General features: G+C 32.9%; 1 protein-coding gene across 6 annotated transcripts in view; it reads left to right on the top strand.

The window, feature by feature from the left end:
- LOC127958871 (zinc finger and BTB domain-containing protein 20) overlaps positions 1-17,980 on the top strand; it is a 60,805-nt gene that overhangs the window by 25,894 nt on the left and 16,931 nt on the right. For 4 of the 6 annotated variants that reach the window (XR_008154168.1, XM_052557913.1, XM_052557914.1 and 1 more), the window contains exon 2: positions 12,106-12,294. The gene's annotated coding sequence lies outside the window, so the exon portion shown is untranslated. Of the gene's footprint in view, positions 1-12,105; positions 12,295-12,649; positions 13,219-14,354; positions 15,731-17,980 lie in introns of those variants that run through there. The other 2 variants (XR_008154167.1, XR_008154166.1) reach the window with 2 other exon arrangements.

The raw sequence follows: 17,980 nt of genomic DNA, 5'->3' as shown, positions 1-17,980 counted from the left end.
TTATGACATTGTAAAGCCATCCATTTTAACCATCTATGTTTTGTGTTTTCGGTCATATGAAAGAGACCAATTAAAAGATCTAGAAAGTAGTCTTGTCTTATGGGCAAATGAAAAATTGATGAGATTTTGAGAATTCAAAGACTGCATTGTTTGTGGAAAGGTTATCTGTGAAATTCAGTGTTACATCTCTGAAAAAAAAAAAAAAAAAACATTTTTAATTGCATGCATCTGTGCTGTCTGCTAGAGGCATGTAAATACAATGGAAAATATGCATGGGTAAATAAAACCAGTATTTCAAGAAACAAACATCAACATTTCGTACAAATATCAACCTTTTCTAAGGACACTGTGGAATATTAAAAGAAAGCCTAGATACTTACAAAGACTGTACAAAGATTGTCATATGCCATGTCTGATTTTTCCCTGGCAACAAATTCATCTTTTAATTTGTATATTGTTAGAAATGACTGTTTGTCACAGTTCAATTATAAGCCGTCGATTAGAATAATATGAAGAGCTTTTAAAAAGATTGATTAAAGCAATACACAGACCCACTTTACATTGTGTTGTTAACTACTATGTACTAACATTTCAAATAATCTTTTTATACTTATTTTACATATATTTTTTTAATATCTTAATTTGATTACATCTGTAATTATTTTCCGTAGTTACATCTAATATCTGTAATTACACTGTTGACCCTATCTCATATGCTGCCTTCACTTCACTAAATTTACTATTTCCCACTTATGAAGAAAGAGATTGAGCTCGTAGCATTCAAGTGCTTTGTTGTCAGAAATAATAAAATGTAGCATCCCATTGGTTGACAATGATATAAACATTCACTGCTCCAGACAATGTCAGCTTTATGGCGATTCTGAAATTTCAGTCAAATACATTCTTATTTCGCTATTTATAAAACATACAATATGCTTCAAATGATCATTCATATATAGCCTATGCATACACTACTTAAGCGACTAGACAACATGATGTAGTTGTTGTGGGGAAAACTAATAAAGAATAGCATTGACAGCAGCAATGGTTGTCCCCTCCACCATGTTTAAAGTTCATGGCCCGCCCAACTCAGAAACTCTGGTATCAAAATTATCTCAGAAGTTCCCAGTAGTTAATATGACTTGAGGTGCATTCATATCTAATTTTACTATTAGCAAACTTGTATTTTCTATAATTATGATAGCACTTGAAGGCCACATGAACCCACCCTAACCATTACAACTAAACCCTAACCTAAACCATATCACATCAATCACATTAAAATACTGACCTAATGATTCATTTTGTTCATTTTGAAAACAGCTGACAAGGCAAACAATTAAGGCATCATTTTATAAAACTAATATGTAATGTTTTTAAATTTGACACGAGGTACCTCCACACTATGCTCATTGGATGCAGTGATGTCAAGTAACACGTCTAGCTGAAGTCGGGGTTGATTGATCTGGCATGAGTTCACAGGTCAAATATTACTTCAAACAGCATCCTAGACGTTATTTCCAAGTAGGAGGTAGCTTTACTTTGACTTAAGTGTAAGTATATTAAGTTGATTCATATTCAAAACACACTGTGAAAGGTCATCCCATTTCTTCAGAAATTTAAATTGATCTGGTTTTACACCGGATGCTGCACAGTTTTGTTGCATTTTGAAACTCATTGACTCTTATTGTGAGTGACGACATCCATTTCAAGATGCCGAACGCATCAGTGTATCTGGACTGGTTGAATGTGGCATCTATACATAGATGTAATGGCAATGATGAAAGACATCTGAACAATGCATGCTAGGACCAGGTGATAAAATGCTAACGATAATTTTCCTTGATAAAACAATAACAAGAACTTGATAAATGTTCAACATTTTGTTTATGCTCCAAAAGAGTGGAATGGAACAGTGCTGCTCATTTAAACCGCGCCACACAGACCATTTATTCGCTCGACTCAAAGTCCAAATCGCAGCACAATGTGAGCTTACTAGAGCAGAGGGATTTACTCATTCACGCAGCCACTAAACAGCACTACACTAACAGATCCAGTGTGAAGTGCTCAAATTCAGCGAAGAACACAAATGACAAACATGAAAAAACACTGTGAGCAATGATACAGTCAGAAGGCTTTTTTAAATTTAATGTGCAAATCATCATAATTTACCATGGATTTACTAACACTAACTGCACCATAGTATTATGGCAGAAATATTGGATATTCATATCAAATTTGATCAAATAGTTCACCCAATTTTATTTTTTATTTTTTATTAACTACTCACCCTCATGTCATTCCAAACCTGTAAGAGCTTTGTTTATTTTTAAAACAAAAATTAAGATCCGAATGAATGAAAATGAAAAATGAAATCCGAGAGCTTTCTGGCCCTCCGTAGACAGCACTGGAATTAACATGTTTAAAGCCTAGAAAGGTAGTAAGTACATTGTTAAAATAGTTAATGTGGCATCAGTCATTCAATTGTAATTTTATGAAGCTACGAGAATACTTTTCATATGAAATAAAGTAAATAAAAAAGAAACTAAATAAATCTGAATTCAATTATTAATTTTTCTGGTCAGTCTCCACCGCCATTCACGACAATGCCATGATGCATACATGTGCATTCCTCTGCTTGTAAACAAGGTGCAGCGCATGCGTGTTCTGTGTCAGAATGCCAGCTCCTGCACCATCAGCACCACAGGCATATGTCATGAGAGAAGAAATCATTGAGTAACTGAATAATTGTTTTTTTCTTTGAGCACACAAAGTATTGTTGTAGCTTCATAAAATTACAGTTGAACCACTATTGTAACATGGTCTAATTTATTGATTTTCTTACTGTGTTTTTGTGCATTGAACTTGGTAGTTGCGTTGCTGTCTATGTAGAACCAGAAAGCGTTTGGATTTCATCCAAAATATCTTAATTTATTTTCCGACGATGTGTAGGTTGTACGGGTTTGGAACAACATGAGGGTGAGTAATCAATGACAGAATTTTCATTTTGGTGAACTATCCCTATAATGTATACATGTATCAAATGTATGAAAGGAGTAATGGAATATATTTAAAAAAAAAATTGTGATTAAGATATATTGTTAAAAATAGACTTACTATTTTCCATACAAATACCTAGAAACTATATAGTTATACTTTTACCATGGTATTGATGTACTGTATGTGTGCTTTTAACTGTGGTTATCATGATCTAAATGTACGCTACTATGGAAGAACAATTTTAATAAAACTCAAAACAAAATAATTACCACCAAATAAATATGAGGTTGTTGCAGGTTTTACTGATAATTACTGTTTTTGATGATGAGCATAAATTCACAGCTACATCCTCACTAAAGCTACTATTGTCAACTCAAGTTACTGTGCATGCAAATGTGCATTTCTGATACAAAAAAGCTAATAGGATTGCTGCCTGCACTACAAACTGTGTTGAAGATACCCGTCATCAATCAGGCAATAAAATACAAACCTGTGTCATAATTTGAAACAATATCACCGTTAGAACATAAAAACGAAGAAATTATTTTTTAAATTTAGATATTTAAGGAAAATGACTTGAAAAGTGTAAAGAATTAGAAAATGTGAAGTGTTTGTCATGTTCTGACCATAAAGAGTAGTATAAAACACTTAAAGAGCAAAAATCTGCATTTAAACTTGAAAGAAATGAAAATGTGTAATTTACTGTGATAATCATCAATGTAGACTGATATGAAAAATCCTACTGTGATCATTTTTTGGCCATATTACCCAGCCCCTAAACACAAACCATAACTCTGTTTAGAAAGAAACTCAAATACTGCTTACTGTAGTATGAATTTATTTATTTATTTATTTTTTGGTTGGCGGTATCAACCAGAAAAAGTCATACTACACTGCTTGTCATATCACTGATTATACAGTATGTGCATGTTTAATGTAGTCATCAAATCATAAAAGTTAAAATTGTTTTATTGGTTTAATGAAAGTGTGCTGTTTTGTGTATTGTACATCAATTAAAAAATTGTGCAGGTGGAATGCAATAATGTAGGCTGTTTATGGTTGTCAAGCAACAAGGCAACTTGCTGCATTAATATAGAATTTGAATGATGTGTGGTCACAGGTGTGCGAATATCGCTGTGCGAATTTTACAGCACCTTTGGAGTGTGGCTCATACAGAGTCGGATCGATCTATTAAATAACATGTTACACATTTTTTCCAGCATCTAAGATGTTTTTTGCTTTCAATGACAAAATTATTGTCTTTGTCAATCATGTAGAATAAATGCTTATTACAGAAATAATAAGAAAAGAGAGAGGGATAACGTTTTGTGAGGATAGCACCCCAGCTGCTGTTGTGACTCGATGTATGGTGACTGGGACCTACTGATGCTGGATCCATTCACAGAGCCAGAACATGGGAATGACACACTGGTCTAGACAAAGAATAAATCGAATCTCAGGTTAACCACTTCAGCGAGAGAGGGAAAGGAGAAGCAGTGGAGTTAAGGTAATGTAAAGGGTCATCAAATCTCCAAGGACTGTATCTTTTTTTAGGGCTTTTAGTCACGTTTGAAATGCTGCGATCTGACAGTGTCACACTGGGCCTGTCCTCTTCCTTGTTTTGAATGTAGGTTAAGCTTTCAAAATAAATCAAAATGTATACTTGTGGAAGAACATGGCCTGCAAAGTGCTTGTAGTCTGTGAATGATGGTAAGGCAGTATCAGTGTTTCTGCATCACCAACCAGAACTGCAATCATTTGGACATAATTTTTTCTGTGAATAATGATTTCAAGTTTGGGCTATTGGAATGGCAAGTTTGACTTCAAAAGACTTCAAATCATTGCATTGGCGAGGAAATGAGAAAGTATTACAGGCCGGTAACTTTTTTTGTTAATTCTAACAATGCCTGAGGATGATGATATAGCGCGAATATCAAATTGTAAAGACAGCATTGTAATTGTATAAATTTGACAATGCGCTGCACTGTGATCTTTACACGTGAGTCGCTCACGGTAACAGTGTTTTCAGTTGGTTAGGAGTGGCTCGCGGTAATTGCTGCCTCACACAAACTCCATCTGTGCAAGTGCTGTGAGTTTGGGTCGACAAATGATAAGCATTTCAAAAGAGAGGTTTCCCTGTGGTTTTCCACCATGATAAAAGCTTTATGGTTTAGCATTTAAAAGCAAACAAAAGACAATTATAAATATTAATATTGTAAAAAAATAAAAAAATAAAAAAAACATAATATAGTTATAATTCTTTAATGATTTGTTAAATATGTATAGTACGAATAATAACAATAATAAATGCAATTACACTTTTTTTGTCCGAACAAATTTTTATAAAAAAAAAAATTCTCAAGTCACTAGTCATCATTTGGACTATATATTTGATATGTTTATGGTCCTCTTATGATATTTGAAGCTTTACTCGATGCTGTTGCATATAAAAGAGTGACCAGTACAAATCTTTAAAATCCTACCCCTTTGTTTGCCAAAAAAAGAACTGCTCTGGAACATGAGGTTTAGTAAATATTGACAGAATCTTAATTTTTGGGGGTAAACCAATCCTTTACAATAGAGTGTGCTATAAGAATGTGCATAATGTTAGCTGTGGAGAGAGGAAGAGAGAAGAAGCCTGTGTTCAGAATAGAATACTTGTGGATTTCATGCTGTCATGATTTCTTTAATTGGTCATCTTGTAAATATGATTTTTTCGACTCTAGTGTGCTGCTGTGCTTTGTCAAATGTCCTAACGATATTGCTTGTTTAATTCAGCAAGCGGAGCTCAGTTATATCCTCTGAAGTAAATTTTATAATTTAAATCTGTGTGTAAAAATGTCTTAATATTTTACAGTGCAATCAAGAAAAATATGTTAAGGTTAGTTTGATTTAAAATGACCACTACTATACTACTCTAATATAATTTTTTCACAAATATGGTGCAAAATATATATATTTTTTATTATATTTAGTCAGTCAAAACAGTTTTGAGGCTATATTTGATACCATTTTGCATCTCTGGAAAGTAGTGGTCTGTGAAAAAATGTTATGTTTAATATCAACTTTTTGATCTGTTTGTTAATGAAGGATTTGTGGACTAAAAATATATTTTTATTTTGACATTGAAAGATACAATTACATCATTGGGGTAAGAAATAATGATTAAATGAATAAAGGTTTATTATTCATCAAATATTTTTTTATAATTATTCATTAGGCTTACACTATTAATACATTATTAATATATATTTATATATACGTATACACACACACTTGTTATATATGCATTATCTTACCCTCATCTTGTCATATTAACTACCTATGATATATATTTCACCCAGGAGATATATATATATATATATATATATATATATATATATATATATATATATATATATATATATATATATATATATATATATATATATATATTTCATGTAGCCTATAGAGAATATTTGTATAATTTGCAGTATTTGCATTGTAAACATAACACATACCCCAGCAATTGTATGAATTCATAACATGTTTAGAAAGTAAATATTAGCTAGGCTTGCATGATTGGAGTTTATGTGAAATAAAAAGGCCAGACTTTCATTTCATTGATTAAATAAATCAGCAGAGTCACTTATCTTTACCTCAGAGAGAATGTGTGTGTGTGTGTGGAATGGGAATGTGATCGGCTGTGGTAGGGAAAGGATGGGTGTGGCGGGCTGACCATTTTTCATCTCTCTCTTGCATAATAACACCTGGCCCAGTGAGCATATGATTTCTCCTTCAGCAGTGTTTGACCCTGTAATTGGTGGTGAAGTGTGTCCACAAGTCTGTCACAAATGTGTCTTTGTGATAACCCATGGGGAACTGCTTCCTGCCTCAATGGCAAAAGACAGGAAGTTAGAGTGTTACAACCATCTCTTTATACTGTATGTTTACATAGTGCATAGTGTTAAGAACTGGTGTTTTATTATGTGATATACCTTATGGATGCATGATGGAAAGCTTTGCTTTAGTTTTGCATTAATTCTGGTCAAATAAAAAAAAAATCAAATTGATTTTAACTGTAATCTTACCCTTTTTTGTGATTGTGATAGTGTTATACTGTATATGCTGCAATTAATCCTGAGATGGTCTAGGTATAAGTTTTCATTACTAATTTAGCACTTTTGTTAATAAAATAAATTTAGGTTAATATTATTATTATTAAAGTTCTATACTTATATTTTATAGTTTCAAACTTGCATCATAATATTTTGTGTATATTATGTCTCTATTCATTATGGTAGTATTTTTAGTATTGCTTTAAGTTTATGCTGGTTTTCATAAATAAAAACAAATCCATAAAAATGACAATAAATAATACAATTATTAAATAGATAGTTTCGATGCTTGATTATGATTGGCCTAGCAGTGTTCGATGCTGTTGTAAGATACTCTATAAACACACTTCTGTAACCTCATCTGTTTTGCTTGGTAACCATTCTGCTAAACATTGCTGAGGAGCTACATTAGAATATAATTTGTTATCAATAAATTATGACTTTTTATTTATACGTTTATGTTATAAAATGTTACCAGAAAACCTTTTTATAAAAAGGTTGATGCAAACCCTATGAGGATTTCAGATGACACTAACTCTTAATCAATTGAGGGTGAACCAATTACAGGACAAATGTTAAGAGGTGAAAGCGTGTGTCTCATTACAATTTACACAATTCCACTTGACAAATTTAAAAGTACTGTTGGAAAAATTACATTTCCTGTTTTTAAATTCTTCCTCAGTTTTATTTATTTTTCTAAATTCAGTTTACCATTTAAATTTTTCTTTGTTCTGTTTTTTTACTCTTTTTTTCTAGACTTTGTCTTAATGGTTCAATTAAATTGTATTAATCAAAAAGCATGTCTAATTAATTGAAATGATAAACATACAATACAAAAGAGCAATTTATATATATATATTTTTTTAACATAAATTACATTTTTAAGGCCCTATAACATTAAATGAAGTAATGCTGCCTTCACATGTTATCGGAAATTTTACATTCAAGTGCTTTGTTGTCAGAAATAATAGAATGTGATATTCCACTGGTTGATAAGCATAAACATTCACTGCATTAGAAGTTATGGAATTTCGTTCAAAAACATGTTTATTTTGCTATTTTCCTACTGTGCACAAGGTGTTGTCAAAAGACCAAGTCAGTTCGGTAACAAGTCGGTACTAAAAAAAAATTTATGTGACGATACCAGGTTTCTTTAAGTACCGGTAGTACCGAAGTCCCGTTCAAACCCGGTTCAGCGCTATGATTTCCGCAAAGCAGCAAACGAGGACGGAATCTCAAAATCCAGTCATGAAAATTAAACTTACATTTTAATATGGACAGTCATGGAATTTGTCAAAGTTAGCATAAATTAATCAAATCAAATCTCCATATGGACCAGTAACTTATCTGTAAATGTTAAGCCGCAAAAGTTGTTTGAAATATGAATCCGTGTTCTGCGCGCAGGGGCGTAGCAACCGGGGGGGACGGGGGGGACACGTCCCCCGCACTTTTAGAAACGGGTGATTCTGACCCCTGCTAATTTTTTTTTTTTTTTTTTTTTAGGATCCAGCGTGAATATTTCCTGTAGTGTTCTCCGATTTGTTACTTAGATTTGAGTGAAGTAACATTCAGCCAATCACAGAGCGAATCATCTCCTGGGCGCGTCTGCTATGAGCTTCAAATCTCTTGTTGCTCTTCTGAATTTTCGTTCGTTCGTTTGTTCACTTTGCTATTAGGCCGTCTGGGATAAAATGCACCCCAGAAAAAAGTAAAGGACGATTACATCCTTTTTTCAAACACACACTGTAAGTATGTTACAGTATGTCGCGATGACACGAATCGCGAGATAAAGTTTTCATGTTATGATTTAACCTATTGAACCCGTATGGACCTCGTCACGTCGCGCCGGATTCAGTGTGTTAAATGCTCTCCTAATTGTCACTTTGGATAAAAGCGTCTGCTAAATAAGACGTAACAATATTATTGGTTTCTGCTGTCTTGTTTGTCTACGTGCTGCTCGCGGAGTAAAATTATAATTTCACAATAAATCATATTTGTATTGCAACGAATATCTTAAAATACTTTATCAAATTTTATTCTTTTGATTCATAACTGTTACTTTATGTCCTAACTAGTCTGCAGGAAAGGCAGGCTGTGACGTCACTGGCAGAGAGAGGGGGCAGTTGCTCAACCTCTCCAGAATGTGTACAGGTGAGATTTGTATCTGGGTTACTCCGCCGCGGTACCCCCGAAGCAATCTAAAATAGTCCGAATATAAACACTTATTATAGGTGCACCCTAGTGATTCAGGACAAGCCAAAAACACGGTTTGGAAAATGGATTCATGTACTCGCTTATTATATACATTTTTCTACATTTTGAACACAAACAAAGTTACGGACCGCAGCTCTGATTGGTTGTTTTGGTTTTTTACCGGGAGTGATGTATTTCTGCAAATGGCAATAGGACCACTGGGAGGAGCCAGAGGAGCTTGATTTTTTCACAGATTATCTGTCTCATATTTTTCATAAAATGTATGTTGTATAAAATTACTGTAGATGTAATCTGTATACTCATTTAACACCTGTTTTTGTCCAACTGTTAAAAAAAAAGTTATTGTTCAAATGTAGTGCAACTGAAATATTGTAAATATCATAAAATATCTTTATTTCATAATAAAAAAAAATATATATAGATGGTCTCCCATTGGTCTCAAAGTCCTGCAGTATTTTTAAATTTCGAGTATGATTTAACAAAAATAGGTTCCTGTAAGCTATCATGTCATGTTCCCAAATTTGAAAAAGTAAAATGCCAATTGGTATTCTATTTAGAATTTATTATGAACATAAGCTTTGGGTCAAATCACCATACAGCTGTCCCCCCCACTTTTAAAATGGCTGCTACGCCCCTGTCTGCGCGTCTCTGTGTGAATTAATGAATGGCAGAGACGTGCAGGTTTGTTTACTACATAGACTGAAGCGCATGGCGCTTGCATTAATTTCAGCATCTAAACTGTAGAGTTCTCTCTCCATCTGCACTTTTCAGTTCATCTCAATGGACGCACAGCGCACATTTGACGCTCTGTAAACTCTTTGTGAAGGCGCACGACTCACCGTCGCTTTACTAATAGCGCTGTTTCTCACACATGCAAAGAGAGAGAGAGAGAGTCTTACCACACTGAATCGACAAGCTATATGCAAACTATTCCTTATTGTGTTCTCCTGTCAAAATAATGGAGTTCATTTAGAATTATTCATATTCATTTGGCAATTTCATTGACTGGCGCTGAATAGTACCGTCCCTGTTTTGATTTCAGCAAATCAGTTTGACCGAACGCAGACAACGTGATTAATATTCATGAACCCAGCAGCTCATCAATTCATAGTGTATTGTATATACATTAGTATGATAGTAGAATTAGTAGTCTTATTATCTTTTTATAATAATTAATATGATCTATTATTATTTTTTTACAGAAGCCCTCAATGACCAAAAATATATTACACATCACCACCAGTCTCAAGTTCAGTTAAAATGACAAATATGCATTCTTTAGGCCTAAAAGTAAATTTTTACATAAAGGCATTGTGCTAGAAATATTACTATTATCTATTAACATGTATGTGATACTGCTACTACTGTTGAAAAAAATTATAAAACTTTATTTCTTAAAGAAATGAATCACAATATTTCTTTCATGTTTTAATTTTAATAGCAAATCCCCTTTATTTACCAAAAATAAAATGTGCTTAAATTTCATAAATTAAAAGACAAATAAAATTTGGGTGAAACTTGTTTACTGTTTTTCATAATTATATAACTTGTAGAAAAACTTTAAACACAATTGTAAATAAGTATAAAGAATGGCATTGGTTTTATTTTTAGTACTAAAAAGTTTTATTTTTTTAAATTAGCATATTTTTGTGTTTTGCTTTGGTACCGAAATTGGTACCGAGAACCATGGATTTTCACTGGTATCGGTACCGAATACTGAAATTTTGGTACCGTGACAACACTAGAGGTTACAGAGGTATTCTAGGTGATTGCAGGGTTAAATTTTTTTTTTTTTACCTGTGTTTAGTTATACAAGAGCAGAAGTGCCATATGGCTCTATACAATATATGCTTTTATACAACAGTTGACAGTGAAATCCTCTTGTAACTATATTTTCCTGCTACAGATTCAAATCTGTAACTGCTGATATGCGCATATGCCTCTGTTACATATTCCGTAACAAAAACTTCCATGTTTTACAGTCCTTTAAAAAAAGTATATATTTTTTTACCGCAAATAAAGCATGGCTACTCACCAGTCAACATTAAGGACAGGATATATTAAAGTATAATGTTTAATTAAGTACATTATTGACTGAGCATGTGTGATTACCTGCATCTGTTAAGGCCCGTTCACACCAAGAGCGATAACGATAACTATAAATACAACGATAACTATAATTGCCTCCACACCAGTTAACAATAACTGTTTGTTTTCGTAGTTCTTATTGCATTTACACGACTTCAGCCAGTAGATGTCATCAGCATTATCCGGAGGTAATTTTATGTTTGCTGTGCAATGTCTGTTTGTTTCTCCATAATGTCACCTGCTTCAAATGCGCAAGCCCTTTAAATTTGAATGAAGTCTGATTAGCTGTCAGTATTTTATATCGTTCATCAGCTGTAAAAATATAATAATTCTGAAAGTGATTCCAATCATTATAGTCGTGGTGTGAACTTTGCTGTTCTATTAAATTTGAAATGATTTTTGGAACGTTTTTCTTTATAGTTATAGTTATCGTTATCATTCTTGGAATGAATGGGCCTTTAGAGCGTTCATTATCCAGATCAAGTCATACATTTGAGACAAAATGATAGGCTTCATCCTCTGAGAAAAACAATATCTTTGTTCTAGTATTCTTTTAATGGTCAAAGGGATCCGTTTAATTAAAAAAATATAGCCTACAGTTAATATATGGAACTTTATTAGCCAGAAAAGGTTAACTCTCCCATGTTGAACTACTTGTCTTTAAAAATCTGGAAACAATAATTATTCTCTCTGCTTCTTTTTGCAGGGCAACTTTGAAGATTCTGCATGAGGTTAGATTGTGGCCAGAACAAAATGAAATGAGTGGCTAACAACTGACCTCTTCCGCTGCACCACCACCACCAGCAAACTGTAGCATCTAACCAGTGCCTCTTCACCAGCCTGACACACAACGCACCCACATACACACAATTACCCAACAGAACACCATCAGACTGTAAGTTTGCCCAGCATCAATTTATTATCTTTGTACAAAAATTTCTCTCTGGTTGATTAATGCATAATATCAGGCTGCTGTCGTGCTTGTTTATCACTTGAGCGCCCTCTCTCTTTCTCTTTCTTTTTTTTTTACTGATGTATTTGGGTGAATCTCATTTTATAACCATCAACAAATTATTATTATTATTATTATTATTATTTACAATGTGACATTATTTTCAGTTGAGCGCATTTCCCTTCCAAATTCTCATTGCTATAATGAGAAAAAAGTATCATTGTCAAGAGGAACAACGTATAACGTATTTGACATTATTATGTATGTATTTTTTCACCATGTTCTGTCTAAATTCCAGATTCTTATTGGCTGGAATGTGTGTTGTGGACAAGAAACTCACTCTAGACGAGCAATTACAAGCCACATTATCCCAGAGCTGTATTCTCTGTCATCTGACATCTGTAGTCATGTATACACACGTAATGCCGTGGTCAGAGCAAGACTTAGCTTTCGCCAGCCTTACACACACTCCACCTATGTTCATTACAGTAATGAGAATTTAATGAAAATCATCATTGAAAATAATCAGAATTATATCTCAAAAGTAAAGTGGATGCATTACAGTAATGAGAATTTGGGGGTGGGGATGGGAATGCGCTTAATTGTCATGAAAATAATGGCATAACACTTTAAAATGATTGTGGTCTTAAAATATGATTCATTTTCTTTATGCAAAATATAAATCATTGTTTTTGTTCTTTTAATTTTGGAGTTACATAGGTTAGATAAATTCCCTTAACAACAGTGTTGTGTACTCAACAGACTAACATTCACACTTGCCTAACTGTCATCAAATTGTCTGCCAGTTCTCTTTCTTAAAGGGATACCCTTGTGAAAAAGAATTCAGCTTTAGTATACTTTCAAAAAGAGTACATATTATTCCAATATATTTACTTGAATGTTAAATGCTGTTGAAAATATATTATAATTTATATTTGCATCTAATGAAAATATTTTTAGTGTGCTTTTTTTTTTTTTTTTTTTTTTTTTTTTTTTACTGTGAGTATCTACAGTATGTATATAATTTAATAATTACTTTGCCTTTGAAATGTGGTTAAAGTATACTGTCAAATATACTGACCAGTATTTGTGGTAAACTAAAATATATATTTAATAATAATAATATGTAATGTAAATTTAATTTTAAAAGATTTGTATTTATATGTTTGTAATACTAAAAATCCAATTTAGTACTTTTAAAATACATTAAAATAAAAAGAACTTTAAATGTAATATTAAAAAGACACTACAGTTTATATTTTAAGTATGTTATATGTGTTTTAATAAATTAACACATCAAAATAAATGTTCTTCTCTAAGGCACCACAAAAAGATTTTTCAGATGTAATGATTTGTTACATTGATCTCTTTGAGTACACACACACACACACACACACACACACATTTCACAAAACTACACAAAAACCCCTATAGAACCTGTATAATATAAAAAAAAAAAAAAAAAAAAAAAAAAAATGTAGGCCTGTTATGTAAAAACACAGTTATATCATATTGTGTTGTCCATATACGTTTTAGGTCCTTACTTGGAGTGCTGAGTGCTATTTAGACATCACACACTTCAGTATCATTTAGCAGACTGACATCGCACCAAAGGAAGACTTTAACTGTCTCTTACTGTACTTGTGTACAGTACCGAACTGGACTAATAGCACTGTTGTTTAGTGTTTAACATTTATTTTTTCCCTCTCGGTGAACAAGCTTAAGCACTATGAGCAACATAAACACAATGCGATGCTTTGATTAATATCAATATTCCTAGTTCAAATAAATCATTCTGCTCCAAAATCATCATCAGTCACTATCTTTGCAGATCTAAAGGTGCACGACAGTTGCTACATTTAGAAATTTTCTAATCCAGATCAAACTAATTATTTTACAAACCATTCCAAATGTTGCATTACTATTCAGATTAATACTGAATAATACGTTTATTTTAGGAATTTAGAGCAAGACTGTCTTAAAACTTCTCCCTTCTTTTTTAGAGGCACTTGAAACTGATGTCATTATCAATCCTGAATCAAAAGCAGACCCCTCTTTAAGCTTGCCTTCAGGAAATCAAGCCCAAGACTTAATATAATAATATCTTGTCTATCCGTTGGTCATCTTAATGTGTGGACCCCTCAAAAATTTTTCGTGAAAATTACTTATTCTCATCCCACTCTGCAACTGTAAAAATCTGGGCTATGCATGTGTAAAATTTGAATCTGACATTAGAAATAAAGCATGGACATTTTATTATTATTTATTTATTTAACAGTGTACATTTCCAGGGTCTTGCTGCATACCACATACCACTTCATGAGAACTACTTGGCTAGATGGTTTCACAAAAAACAAAAAGGTTTTAAAGTTTTACAGAAACATGTCTAGACACACATAAGTACAAAGTTATTCTTCTCCGTTTTCTTGTACATTTTGCCTCGCTAACTTTCAAAAATGGTGTATATTTCTTTGTGATATCAACCATGCAGTGTCAGTCCTCTCAGATCCTGGATCCTAAATGAATGACCTGCTCTGCTAACCCATGTTTTCACATCCTTTTATGCAGCCTAACATTTAAATGCTCTTGAAATTATATGAGTGAAGAAATTACATTTTAATGCTTTCTTAGGAATAGTAAACACTCGCTATTTAAGAGTTTGCTATTATAAGCTAAATGAGTAAGACATGGTACGAAAATGACAATGTGTAAAACTGAGAAGTGTTCAGAGAGGAATGCACGTGGAAAGGGAGAGAGAAATATGAAAAGGAGCAAACAGTGAGTGCTTTCAACTTTGCGTATGCGGGTTTCTATACAACAGTGTTTTGCAAATGGAACTGATGTTATTGCTTTCTGTTGATTTTCAAAAGTGTTAAAACTCTTATAGGCATTTTTAAGTGTTTTAAAGCCTTCTGCTGAAAAAGGGTGTAGCACCTCACAGAAAGTAGACATTTTGTGTATAGACAGTCACGTTCCTTCAAATGCAGACCAGAATTAATGTGAGCTTCAGAGAAGTCTGAAAATAATTCATTGGATGAATAATGATGCCATGGACCCATCGTGGCTTGATTGATTTGATTTACTTATTTTTTTTATTTAATATGTAACACAAAAGCAAAACACATGCTGCAAATTCAGACTAGTTCACACGTTAGCTCAAGACTGCCCTCTGTCTGTAAGAAGAAAAGCTTTTTTAGGTCACTGCTTTCCAGCCACTTTTCATAAATAATGTCTTCAGTGGGCTAATTTGTGATACTTTTATGCTGTTTTGTAGGATGTACTGAAATTGCCCTAGCGATGTCACCTGTTAAGTTGTAAAGGGCAACATTGATTATTCATTGTGTTGAATTTTATATTTTGACTTGCTTTGTGAATAAAGTTTGTCATATGTGCCTTGTTTTGTTGTGGTATTTTGGATTATGGTGTATTCAATACTAAAATTATTCCTGTTAAATATGGATAGTTGAAAAATAACACAGACATTACCTTTTTCAACATTTTAACATTTTATGTTACAGTGTATATTATGTAAGGCATGGTGTGTATTACATATATTAATTAGGCAACACTTGCTTTCATTTGCACTCTTTACTTCCTTTAAATGGTTTTGTGGTGTGAGGATGCAAAAAATACAAATATTCCTGGCAGTACTTACACCCTAGGAACAGTAAGTAAAAACAGGATCCATTGTGTAGTTAATATAAATGAATTGTCGTCATACTGTATATGCTGCATTCATGCAAATAATTAAGGCTTTAAAGGGATGGTTTACCCAGAAATTAGTTTTTGCTCACCCTCATGTAATTTCAGATCTGTATGGCTTGCTTTCTTCTGTGCAATGTAAAAGAATACATATTGATACATTATGTGGCCAAATATTTTTTAAGAATAGTATGTGAAAGTATATATTATTCAACACTTTTAAAGAGTAGTAGGCTACACTACATTGACGTCTTAATCGTGTGTATGAATGTCCAGCATGAATGTAATGTATATTTAGCATTATGAAACCCAATATTATGTATGAAAAAAAAAACTCTGAAAGTGTTTAGTCAGTATCCATAAAAAGACTTAAGGTGGAGATCTCTCAGTTTCTATATAACTTAAATTTCACTCATGGCGGAAATTATGAGTAAATTGCATAGTGGGACAGTATTCTGGGAGTGTTTGTTGGAATGTTTGAAACTGAATACTGGCTTACTATTTAATGATTACTGCACACTACACACTGTATACTCTATTATCTATCTATCTATCTATCTATCTATCTATCTCTCTCTCTCTCTCTCTATATATATATATATATATATAGAGAGAGAGAGAGAGAGAGAGAGAGAGAGAGAAAAGGTAATTCCTCAGTAAATGGTTTTGGACAGTAGTAAGCTATTTGGTAATCACATGACCTCACTATATTTGTCAGATGACCTCATTGCAGTAGCAAGTGGTATCCAGTTACTTAACCTTGAAAATTTTGCATAAGAAATCCCTATGTTTGTATATATTGCTCATTTTGTCAGACTCTTCTGGGCATTATGTCTTACAAAAAAATTATAATATACTATACTATTCCAATCCTGTTTCTACAGGGCCAGTTTAACTCCAGTCTGCTCCACCAAAACATATTGCTTGCCTACATTAAGTAATCACATGTAAATAAATTAACACACTTCTCTTGCTATTGTTGCAGGACAGTATAGTACAGGGTAGTACAGTAGTATAGGCTTCACAGTGCATTGACAGGACATAATCCATTCTTCATTCTTCTGTGGGCTGATGGAAATGTATATGTTTTTCTTATTTTCTATTTTCTATTTTCCACATTGTATATGCTCTGTTTTCCATGCGTTCTATTTGCCCAGGTGTTAGCCTTTAGTATTTTATCTATGTATGTTGCTAAAACTTCTGTAAGCATTCCTCTAACAGGGGAATGGCTATGACAAGTTAGAATTAATCTGAGAAGATACTGTTGAAGGTCAAAGTCGATCCTTGAACAGCCTTTATCAGTATAACATTGACACATTTAATAAGAGATTCAGATTTTTCTTCACAACAACACTTGGAAAGATCTCTCAGATTCATACCTAAAAGAAATGTTGTTGTAGGTAAAGGTTTTTGAAATATTTGAATTTGTACAAGTAATAATCCATTTTGAAAATACAATGACCCAGCTGTCTTTCCAATACATCCACAAAAATTATGTTAGCACCAGTTGGTTAGCTGGAGTAGCTGGACAAGTTTATCTGCAAAGCTTTAGCATCAAATTGTTTTATTTGTGCACAGGATCTGAGCTGGATGGAGATGGTTGTTGCATCTGTTCCTCACACAAATGTCAAATCATTTTGCCTTGGAAGACTTGGAATATTAACACTTTAGTTGCATAAAGTTGTAGTTGTATCTGCTTTTTATATCCTGTGTTTTACTTCGACAGATGGTTAGGTTTACTGTAGGGTTAAGTGTTGGGTTACATGTTCAAAAATTTATAAATAGTGTAATATAATGTAAATAATATTGTTGTGATTGTTTACATTTAAAACCAAACCCCAAAATATGTAATAGTGGCAAAAGTATTGCACAATATATAATCTTATCATTACAATCAAATTGCCCTTCGCGTCGGCATATTGACACC

The sequence above is a fragment of the Carassius gibelio genome, chromosome B5, assembly GCF_023724105.1.
Source record: "Carassius gibelio isolate Cgi1373 ecotype wild population from Czech Republic chromosome B5, carGib1.2-hapl.c, whole genome shotgun sequence".
NCBI classification, from domain to species: domain Eukaryota; kingdom Metazoa; phylum Chordata; class Actinopteri; order Cypriniformes; family Cyprinidae; genus Carassius; species Carassius gibelio.
The sequence above is the reverse complement of the archived record's forward strand: the minus strand, read 5'-3'. Positions and strand labels throughout refer to the sequence as shown.